Raw genomic sequence first — 12,534 nt, 5'->3', positions numbered from 1 at the left:
TGCTCCAAGATCAAGTAAGTCCAATTTTGTTTAAGTTGTTTAATGAGTATTACCAGAACGAAAAAGATTGCTCCAGTAACTTTGCAGCTTCAAATATAGCCCTGATTCTGAAAAAAGATAAAGATGCTGAAAATCCCTCTTCTTATTGTCCCATTTCTCTACTTAATGTAGATTATAAATTAATAACATCTATCCTAGCGAAGAGATTACAGAAATATCTTGATTCACTAATTCACAGTGACCAAGTGGGATTTATGACAGGCCGTAGCTCAATGAAAAGCTTGCGGAAAGTTACAATCTTGTTGGATTGGTACCGGAATAAAACCCACTCAAAAAGAACCCATCCAAGAAACGATTCAGCAATCCTTACAGTCGATGCCGAGAAGGCATTCGACTCGATCACCTGGGACCACTTATTTACTTCTCTGACAAAATTTGGTCTTACAGGACAATTCCAACAATTTATTCTTAATATCTATAGGAATCCTTGTTCGTCCCTGATTATTAATGATGAAATGTCGGATAGATTCAAGCTAAACAGAGGCACTAGACAAGGGTGCCCGCTATCGCCTCTTCTTTTTAATCTCTCACTGGAACCCCTAGCGATTCTGCTAAGACAGGAACTTAAAGGGATATGTCTGGGGAAGAATAGCATGACTCTCCTTCTGTATGCAGATGACTTGCTTATCTTTCTCAATAATACAGCACAGAGTATCCCTCAACTAATAAGCATTATAGATGTTTACAGTTCCATTTCAGGATACAAAATAAACACCTCTAAATCAGAGTTATTATGGATCGCGAGGACCCCCTATAGTATAAGAAGCCATCCCTTCAAAGAAGTTAAAAATATAAAATATTTAGGTATTGTTCTTAGTGCAGACCCTGCACACTGGTATGCACTAAATTTCCCTGAATTCTTTGAATATGGGAAAAAAAAACTAGAACAGTGTATGAAGCTGCCCCTATCTCTCTCTGCACGTGTGGCTCTAATTAAAACTGTTTTATTCCCCAAACTATTATATTTATTACAAAATCTCCCCCTCTTATTATCTCGGAAAGATCTAAATGCGTTTAACCGGGTTTGCTCCGTCTTTATATGGCAAGGCAAAAGACCACGACTATCCATGCAGAAACTGGCCATGCGTAAAAGCATGGCTGCAATGGCATTTCCAAATATTCAATACTACAACTGGGTTTCCTTGTTTAAGTATGCAGTAGATTGGATCACCAAAAAAGAATACCTGACTTCATTAGAAATAGAATCGGACCTGGTCTCGCCATTCACCTTAAATGCGATCTTACACTGCTGCCCATCTAAATTACCAGCTAACATTTGCAATATGATAACCTTTTGTAATATTATCCGCGCCTGGCATAGAACATGTTTACAGATTAATGTAATACCATACGTATCCAACTATTTAACGATCACAGGGAACCCAGAATTCATTGCAGGACTGGGTCGATCAATCTTTTCAAAATGGAAGAATCAAGGACTAATATACCTTGTCCAATTAATAGATATCTCAACTCGCCATATCAAACCTTTTTGCCAGATTACTAGAGAATTCGGAATTACCCAATCTGAATTTTTCGCATACCTCCAACTTAGACATTTCCTACAGGCGATTAAAACTAAATATAACCCAGATTGGGAATTAGGTAATTTAGCAGATAATATTAAAGCTTACTCAAAAGGTAATTTCGCAATTACTAATTTCTACGATACCCTGATTTGTCACATGGGATACCAATCTATGAACGCAATATTCATCAAATGGAATAGTCTGCTCCCTGAGGTGTCTATGGAAAATATCCAAGCAAGCTTTTTACTGGCAAAAAAAACAAAAACTTCTAATGCCTGTAAAGAATCACATTTTAAATTGATTAATATGATTTACATCACCCCAAAAAAACTTGCAGGGTGGTATACAACTAGTAATTTATGTCCCAGATGTAGCTCAGATAGGGCGGATTTACTCCACTGCTTCTGGTGGTGCCCAAAGATAAGGCAGTTTTGGTCTAAAATTAATTTCTGGCTTAATAAATTTATGGATATACCGATACTATTAAAACCCCAACAGATTGTTGTTTTAGTAAGTCCAGGAGAAAAGTATAGGAATATTCATTTAATTAATACTGTTATCATGATTGGGCGGATATTAATATTGGAAAAATGGAAAGCTACGGCAGCTCCCAGTATGACTGAGTTTTCCAAGCGTATAGAAACACAAATAATAATAGACCAATATAACATTCAGATCTGGAACGAAAAACAGATAGAATCTTTTTTTGCCAAGTGGACCAGAGTTATCCAAATAATGCCAATGGGAGTCCAAAAACAAATGGTTTTCCCATTTAAGCAATCTATTTTCTTTCAATTAAACATCCTTAATGGTAACTTCCCCAATAGCTGGGCGAACTAGCTAGATGGATTAGATCTCCCCCGCTATAATAATTATAATAATAATAACAACAATTTTTTTCCTTTTTTTTTTTTTTTTTTCCCCGCCACCCCCTGCGCCAGCCCTCCATGTACAAGCTCTGAGATTTTCCACCTATGAAACAAAGGAAGTTATTGTTTAAGTGTACCAAAGAATAGTGAAATGTATATCTGTTCTAAGTTAGGTAGGAATCGAAAGAAGGAGAATTAATGTAAATATTCTCGAATTTTATTTTGAATTGTACTCTTGATTGTTGCATAATTGTTTTTTCTTTTTTTTTCTCCTTTGTACATTGTATTGTTTTTTTCTTGTTGTTATGTTATCAAGAGAAAAGAAAAAGCTTTAATAAAAAGAAAATATAAAAAAAAAAGAGTAATCTAATTGCAGTTGCCTGCCTGCCAGCGTGTGTGCCAGGCCCACTTGCCAACTAGTGCCACCACTCATATCTGTTGTAACAGTAGTGTAAATTTAAAAAAAAAAACTTTTTTACTGTGAAACATCAGTCTGCTAGTGTAATCTAATAGCAGTTGCCTGTCTGCCTGCCAGCGTGTGTGCCAGGCCCACTTGCCAACTAGTGCCACCACTTTTATCTGTTGTAACAGTAGTGTAAATTTTGTAAAAAAAAAAAAAAAAATTGACTGTGAAACATCAGTCTGCTAGTGTAATCTAATTGCAGTTGCCTGCCTGCCAGCGTGTGTGCCAGGCCCACTTGCCAACTAGTGCCACCACTCATATATGTTGTAACAGTAGTGTAAATTTTGTAAAAAAAAAACTTTTTTGACTGTGAAACATCAGTCTGCTAGTGTAATCTAATTGCAGTTGCCTGCCTGCCAGCGTGTGTGCCAGGCCCACTTGCCAACTAGTGCCACCACTCATATCTGTTGTAACAGTAGTGTAAATTTAAAAAAAAAAACTTTTTTGACTGTGAAACATCAGTCTGCTAGTGTAATCTAATTGCTGTTGCCTGCCTGCCTACCAGCGTGTGTGCCAGGCCCACTTGCTAAGTGCCACCACTCATATCTGTTTTAACAGTAGTGTAAATTTAAAAAAAAAAAAAATGACTGTGAAACATCAGTCAGCTAGAGTAATCTAATTGCAGTTGCCTGCCTGCCAGCGTGTGTGCCAGGCCCACTTGCCAACTAGTGCCACCACTCATATCTGTTGTAACAGTAGTGTAAATTAAAAAAAAAATAACTTTTTTACTGTGAAACATCAGTCTGCTAGTGTAATCTAATAGCAGTTGCCTGCCTGCCTGCCAGCGTGTGTGCCAGGCCCACTTGCCAACTAGTGCCACCACTTTTATCTGTTGTAACAGTAGTGTAAATTTTGTAAAAAAAAATAATTTTGACTGTGAAACATCAGTCTGCTAGTGTAATCTAATTGCAGTTGCCTGCCTGCCAGCATGTGTGCCAGGCCCACTTGCTAAGTGCCACCACTCATATCTGTTTTAACAGTAGTGTAAATTTTAAAAAAAAAATTTGACTGTGAAACATCAGTCTGCTAGAGTAATCTAATTGCAGTTGCCTGCCTGCCAGCGTGTGTGCCAGGCCCACTTGCCAACTAGTGCCACCACTCATATCTGTTGTAACAGTAGTGTAAATTTAAAAAAAAAAAACTTTTTTGACTGTGAAACATCAGTCTGCTAGTGTAATCTAATTGCAGTTGCCTGCCTTCCAGCGTGTGTGCCAGGCCCACTTGCCAACTAGTGCCACCACTCATATCTGTTGTAACAGTAGTGTAAATTTAAAAAAAAAAACTTTTTTGACTGTGAAACATCAGTCTGCTAGTGTAATATAATTGCAGTTGCCTGCCAGCGTGTGTGCCAGGCCCACTTGCACACTAGTGCCACCACTCATATGTGTTGTAACAGTAGTGTAAATTTAAAAAAACAAACTTTTTTGACTGTGAAACATCAGTCTGCTAGTGTAATCTAATAGCAGTTGCCTGCCTGCCTGCCTGCCAGCGTGTGTGCCAGGCCCACTTGCTAAGTGCCACCACTCATATCTGTTTTAACAGTAGTGTAAATTTAAAAAAAAAAAACTTTTTTGACTGTGAAACATCAGTCTGCTAGTGTAATCTAATTGCAGTTGCCTGCCTGCCAGCGTGTGTGCCAGGCCCACTTGCCAACTAGTGCCACCACTCATATCTGTTGTAAGAGTAGTGTAAATTTTGTAAAAAAAACTTTTTTGACTGTGAAACATCAGTCTGCTAGTGTAATCTAATTGCAGTTGCCTGCCTGCCAGCGTGTGTGCCAGGCTCACAGCGTATACTGTGCCCACTTGCCCAGTGGCACCACTCATATCTTGTTTAATAGTAGTGTAAGTGTACATTTAAAAAAATAAAAACTTTTTGGACTGTCAAACATCAGTCTGCTTTTTTGTGTCAGGCTCACTGCGTATACTGTGCCCACTTGCCCAGTGCCACCACTCATATCTTGTTTAATAATAGTGTAAGTGTACATTTAAAAAAAAATGACAGGCAGAGGCAGGCCACCCCGCAGGTGCCGTCGTGGTCGTGGTGCTGTGATTCCCTTTGGCCATAGAATAATGCCCAGTGTTCAGAGGCCACGTCCCATGAACTCGAAAAGTTCTGAGGAGGACATAGTTGACTTTTTAACACAGGACACCCAATCTTCTATAGCTTCCGCTCCGAACCTTGACGCACCATCCTCCTCCAGCTTATCTTTGGGCACCTCTCAAATTACCACCACTCGCCCGCCTGCCGCCGCCACCAACACTAGCACCACAGCCGCTTCACTTGATGTGTCGAAGGAGTTTTTTTACACATCAGTTGGAAGAAATGAGTGATGCTCAACCATCATTGACAGAGGATATAGATAACAGTGATATGTCTCAGTCAGGCAGCATTACAGACATGGACGTACGGTGTGATGATGATGATGATGATGTTGTATCCGCTGCTGCTTCCTTTGTTGATTTGTCAGATACAAGTGATGCGGTTGATGATGACGATGCGTCCGTGGATGTCACGTGGGTGCCCGCTAGAAGAGAAGAAGAACAGGGTGAAAGTTCAGATGGGGAGACAGAGAGGAGGAGGAGGAAACAAGTTGGAAGCAGGGGGAGGTCGTCGCAAGGAGCTAGTGGCACAGTCAGACAGCATGCATCGGCACCCGGGGTGATCCAGACAGCACGCCAATCAACGCATGCTGTTGCCACCACCAGAATGCCATCATCGCAGAGCTCAGCAGTGTGGCATTTTTTTTGTGTGTCTGCCTCTGACAACAGCGATGCCATTTGCAACCTGTGCCAAAAGAAACTGAGTCGTGGGAAGTGCAACACCCACCTAGGTACAACTGCTTTGCGAAGGCACATGATCGCACATCACAAATGCCTATGGGATCAACACATGAGTAGAAGCAGCACACAAACTCAAAGCCGCCATCCTCCTCCTGGTCCAGCATCTTCAGCCACATCAACCACTGCTGTCCTCCTTGCCCCCTCTCAACCATCCGCCACTCCGTCTCTCTTCCGGAGCAGTTCCTGCTCATCTGCCCACAGTCAGGTGTCTGTCAAGGACATGTTTGAGCGTAAGAAGCCAATGTCACAAAGTCACCCCCTTGCCCGGCGTCTGACAGCTGGCTTGTCTGAACTCTTAGCCCGCCAGCTTTTACCATACAAGCTGGTGGAGTCTGAGGCGTTCAAAAAATTTGTAGCTATTGGGACACCGCAGTGGAAGGTACCCGGCTGAAATTTCTTTTCACAAAAGGCAATCCCCAACCTGTACTCGATTGTGCGAAAGGAAGTAATGGCATGTCTTGCACACAGTGTTGGGGCAAGGGTCCATATGACCACTGATAGCTGGTTTTCAAAGCATGGTCAGGACAGGTATATCACCTACACTGCGCATTGGGTAAACCTGCTGACGGCTGACAACCATGGAATGCGTGGCTCTGCAGAGGAGGAGTTGGTGACACCGCCACGACTTGCAGACAGGCCTGCTGCCACCTCCTCTACTCCTCCTACTCCATCCTCTTCTATAACCTCCTCGGCTGAGTCCTCTTCTGCTGCTGCATCTTGCTCCACATCAACGGCACCCCCCCAGCTCTGCAGGTACTATTCCACATCCCGGATATGGCAGTGTCACGCTGTCTTGGGGTTGACTTGCCTGAAAGCAGAGAGTCACACCGGATGAGCACTCCTGTCCACCCTGAATGAACAGGTGGATCAGTGGCTGACTCTGCACCAACTGGAGATTGGCAAAGTGGTTTCTGACAACGGAAGTAATTTGGTGGCGGCATTGAAATTGGGCAAGATGACCCATGTGCCGTGCATGGCACATGTGTGTAATCTGATCGTACAACGCTTTGTGCATAAGTACCCAGGCTTACAGGATGTCCTGAAGCAGACCAGGAAGGTGTGTGGCCATTTGAGGCGTTCCTACACGGCCATGGCGCACTTTTCCGATATCCAGCTGCGAAACAACATGCCAGTGAGGCGCTTGATTTGCGACAGCCCAACACGTTGGAATTCAACACTCCTAATGTTCGACCGCCTGCTCCAACAAGAAAAAGCCGTTAATGAGTATTTGTATGACCGGGGTGCTAGGACAGCCTCTGCGGAGCTGGGATTTTTTTTGCCACGTTACTGGGCGCTCATGCATCCTTTTGAGGAGGTGACAAACCTAGTCAGTCACACCAAAGGCACCATCAGCGACATCATACCATTTGTTTTCTTCCTGGAGCGTACCCTGCGAAGAGTGCTGGATCAAGCCATAGATGAGCGTGAAGAGGAAGAGTTGTGGTCACCATCACCACCAGAAACAGCCTTATCAGCATCGCTTACTGGACCTGCGGCAACGCTGGAAGAGGATTGTGAGGAAGAGGAGTCAGAGGAGGAATGTGGCTTTGAGGAGGAGGAGGAAGACCAACCACAACAGGCATCCCAGGGTGCTTGTTGTCACCTATCTGGTACCCGTGGTGTTGTACATGGCTGGGGGGAAGAAGATACCTTCAGTGACATCACTGAGGACGAGGAACAGGACATGAGTAGCTCGGCATCCAACCTTGTGCAAATGGGGTCTTTCATGCTGTCGTGCCTGTTGAGGGACCCTCATATAAAAAAGCTGAAGGAGAACGACCTGTACTGGGTGTCCATGCTACTATACACCCGGTATAAGCATAAAGTGACAGAAATGTTACCGAATTACAACAAGTCAGAAAGGATGCAGCATTTCCAAAATAAATTAAAAAGTATGCTTTACACAGCGTATAAGGGTGATGTCACAGCACAACATGAATCTAACAGGGGAAGAGCTGAAAGTAATCCTCCGACTCCCACGACCACGTCGGCAAGGACAGGATGCTTTACAGACGTGTTGTTGATGGAGGACATGCGGAGCTATTTAACTCCTATGCATCGCCACAGCCCTTCGGGGTCCACCCTCAGAGAACGACTCGACCGACAGGTAGCAGACTACCTCGCCTTAACTGCAGATATCGACAGTCTGAGGAGCGAAGAACCCCTTGACTACTGGGTGTGCAGGCTTGACCTGTGGCCTGAGCTATCCCAATTTGCAATAGAACTTCTGTCCTACCCCGCTTCAAGTGTCCTGTCAGAAAGGACCTTCAGTGCAGCAGGAGGTATTGTCACTGAGAAGAGAAGTCGCCTAGGTCAAAAAAGTCTAGATTACCTTACCTTTATTAAGATGAATGAGGGATGGATCCCAAAGGGACTGACATTGGGCGATACATTTGAGTAAAAAAGGTCTGATGAGCTGCCTTGGGCTAAAAATGGTCCACACGCTGCTGTATCTTCAAATGACGGATGACTTGCGTGACTTATCCGCCACCAACTAGGGTTCAAGCCGCAATGTTTTAGGGCACTTTCTGCCTGGGAAACAGGCGGCTGCAACAATACCTAATTTTTCAGGCATGTGTACATGCCAAATTTTTCTGGCCTCTGGTGCTGCACTGTGGCTTCAAAAACAAAAACAAAAAAAAGACACTTAACAGGAATTAAACTGATAGGAATAGTACTACTTAACACACCACTCCTATCTGGTGGCACATTAGATTGCACGCGCAGTGCCCCAAATTTGAAGTAGGAGGACCGACCATCTCCCGGTTGCTAAAGTCCATGCCATATACACATCCCCTGATAGGGGACACCGCAGTGGAAGGTACCCGGCCGAAATTTCTTGGCACAAAAGGCAATCCCCAACCTGTACTCGATTGTGCAAAAGGAAGTAACCTTACCATGGGTCCCAGACCGCACATCTTGTAATTCTCTGTCTGGGAAATTATCTATCTATCAAATCTATATATTTATCTATCAAATCTATCTATCTGTCTATCGTATCTATCAAATGTATATTGCATCTATTGATCTATGTAATCTATGTATCTATCTATCAAATCTATCTATCTCGTGGCCAGACTGTTTTGTGACAGCCACTTGTGTTTCGGCCAAATGTCCGTCGGACAAATGTCCGTTGGCCAAATATCCGTCAGCTAAAAGTCCAGCCACGATTGCACGCGCAGTGCCCCAAATTTGAAGTAGGAGGACCGACCAAGCATCTTTTTCCATCTCCCGGTTCCTAAAATCCATGCCATATACACTTCCCCCGATAGGGGGAGTAACAGGTATTAAACTGATCAGAATAGTACTACTTAACACACCACTCATATCTGGTGGCACAGTAGATTGCACGCGCAGTGCCCCAAATTTGAAGTAGGAGGACCGACCAAGCATCTTTTTCCATCTCCCGGTTCCTAAAATCCATGCCATATACACATCCCCTGGTGCCGCAACTGCCTCTGGGAACCTTACCATGGGTCTCAGACCGCACGTCTTGTAATTCTCTGTCTGGGAAATTATATATCTATCAAATCTATATATTTATCTATCAAATCTATCTAACTATCTATCGTATCTATCAAATGTATATTGCATCTATTGATCTATGTAATCTATGTATCTATCTATCTATCTATCTATCTATCAAATCTATCTATCTCGTGGCTGGACTGTTTTGTGACAGCCACCTGTGTTTCGGCCTCTGGGAACCTTACAATGGGTCTCAGACCGCACGTCCGTTGGCCAAATGTCCATCGACTAAAAGTCCGGCCACGATTGCACGCGCAGTGCCCCAAATGTGAAGTAGGAGGATCGAAAAAGCATCTTTTTCCATCTCCCGGTTCCTAAAATCCATGCCATACACACGTCCCCTGGCGCCGCAACTGCCTCTGGGAACCTTACCATGGGTATCAGACTGCACGTCTTGTAATTCTCTGTCTGGGAAATTATATATCTATCAAATCAATCTATTTATCTATCAAATCTATCTATCGTATCTATCAAATGTATATTGCATCTATTGATCTATCTAATCTATGTATCTATCTATCAAATCTATCTCGTGGCCGGACTGTTTTGTGACAGCCACTTGTGTTTCAGCCAAATGTCCGTCGGCTAAAAGTCCGGCCACGATTGCACGCGCAGTGCCCCAAATTTGAAGTAGGAGGACCGACCAAGCATCTTTTTCTATCTCCCGGTTCCTAAAATCCATGCCATATACACGTCCCCCGATAGGGGAAGTAACAGGTATTAAACTGATCAGAATAGTACTACTTAACACACCACTCATATCTGGTGCCACAGTAGATTGAATGCGCAGTGCCCCAAATTTTAAGTAGGAGGACCGACCAAGCATCTTTTTCCATCTCCCGGTTCCTAAAATCCATGCCATATACACGTCCCCTGGCGCCGCAACTGCCTCTGGGAACCTTACCATGGGTCGCAGACCGCATGTCTTATAATTCTCTGTCTTGGAAATTATATATCTATCAAATCTATCTATTTATCTTTCAAATCTATCCATCTAACTATCTATCGTATCTATCAAATGTATATTGCATCTATTGATCTATCTAATCTATGTATCTATCTATCAAATCTATCTATCTCGTGGCCGGACTGTTTTGTGACAGCCACTTGTGTTTTGGCCAAATGTCCATCGGCCAAATGTCCGTCGGCTAAAAGTCTGGCCACGATTGCACGCGCAGTGCCCCAAATGTGAAGTAGGAGGACGGACCAAGCATCTTTTTCCATCTCCCGGTTCCTAAAATCCATGCCATACACACGTCCCCTGGCGCCGCAACTGCCTCTGGGAACCTTACCATGGGTATCAGACCGCACGTCTTGTAATTCTCTGTCTGGGAAATTATATATCTATCAAATCAATCTATTTATCTATCAAATCTATCTATCTATCGTATCTATCAAATGTATATTGCATCTATTGATGTATCTAATCTATGTATCTATCTATCAAATCTATCTATCTCGTGGCCGGACTGTTTTGTGACAGCCACTTGTGTTTCGGCCAAATGTCCGTCAGCTAAAAGTCCGGCCACGATTGCACGCGCAGTGCCCCAAATTTGAAGTAGGAGGACCGACCAAGCATCTTTTTCCATCTCCCGGTTCCTAAAATCCATGCCATATACACGTCCCCCGATAGGGGAAGTAACAGGTATTAAACTGATCAGAATAGTACTATTTAACACACCACTCATATCTGGTGCCACAGTAGATTGCACGCGCAGTGCCCCAAATTTGAAGTAGGAGGACCGACCAAGCATCTTTTTCCATCTCCCGGTTCCTAAAATCCATGCCATATACACGTCCCCTGGCGCCGCAACTGCCTCTGGGAACCTTACCATGGGTCGCAGACCGCATGTCTTATAATTCTCTGTCTGGGAAATTATATATCTATCAAATCTATCTATTTATCTTTCAAATCTATCCATCTAACTATCTATTGTATCTATCAAATGTATATTGCATCTATTGATCTATCTAATCTATGTATCTATCTATCAAATCTATCTATCTCGTGGCCGGACTGTTTTGTGACAGCCACTTGTGTTTCGGCCAAATGTCCGTCGGCCAAATGTCCGTCGGCCAAATGTCCGTCGGCTAAAAGTCCGGCCACGATTGCACGCGCAGTGCCCCAAATTTGAAGTAGGAGGACAAACCAAGCATCTTTTTCCATCTCCCGGTTCCTAAAATCCATGCCATATACACGTCGTGCCGCAACTGCCTCTGGGAACCTTACCATGGGTCCCAGACCGCACGTCTTGTAATTCTCTGTCTGGGAAATTATATATCTATCAAATCTATCTATTTATCCATCAAATCTATCTATCTATCGTATCTATCAAATGTATATTGCATCTATTGATCTATCTATCTAATCTATGTATCTATGTATCTATCAAATCTATCTCGTGGTTGTGCAAATGGACTGTTTGCGGTTGTTTGCGGTGCGTTAAACGGGGAGTTTGGTCTGTCACTGTGAAGTAGGCGTAACCCTTACACTACCTGATCGATGCAACATCATACCTGATGTTTTAAAGCACGTTATTCCAAACAATTTAGGAATGTTAGGTGATTTATGCCCTTTATGGATTAAAACCAGACTCTGCATCAACTATGTAATTTTCCGTGGGAGTTTTGCCATGGATCCCCCTCCGGCATGCCACAGTCCAGGTGTTAGTCCCCTTGAAACAACTTTTCCATCACTATTGTGGCCAGAAAGAGTCCTTGTGGGTTTTAAAATTCGCCTGCCTATTCGCCTGCCTATTGAAGTCAATGGGGGTTCGCCCGGTTCGCCCGTTCGCGAACAGTTGCGGAAGTTCGAGTCCGCCGTTCACGAACGAAAAATTTTAAATTCGCGACATCACTATTTGTAACATCATCCAATATGGCAGCAGTTAATTTAAGTTTGTTTGCCAATTTGCAAAACAAAGTACCCAATTTTTTTCTTTTGGGATTCAGATAGAGCATGACATTTTAAGCAACTTTCTAATTTACTCCTATTATCAATTTTTTTTCATTCTCTTTATCTCTCTATCTTTATTTGAAATTAAAGAATTTTTTGGTGAACAACCTGGGTTGTCCTTGCTGATTAGTGGATAAATTAATCCACCAATAAAAAAGTGCAGTCCAGAGGTCTGAACCCAAAAAAAAGCTTAGATGCCTTCTTTTTCAAATAAACATAGCAAGAAAACGAAGAAAAATAGGAGTAAATTAGAAAGTTGCTTAAAATTGCATGCTCTATCTGAATC

Source organism: Bombina bombina, chromosome 6 (genome assembly GCF_027579735.1).
Source record: "Bombina bombina isolate aBomBom1 chromosome 6, aBomBom1.pri, whole genome shotgun sequence".
Classification (NCBI taxonomy): domain Eukaryota; kingdom Metazoa; phylum Chordata; class Amphibia; order Anura; family Bombinatoridae; genus Bombina; species Bombina bombina.
Note: the sequence above shows the minus strand (reverse complement) of the source record.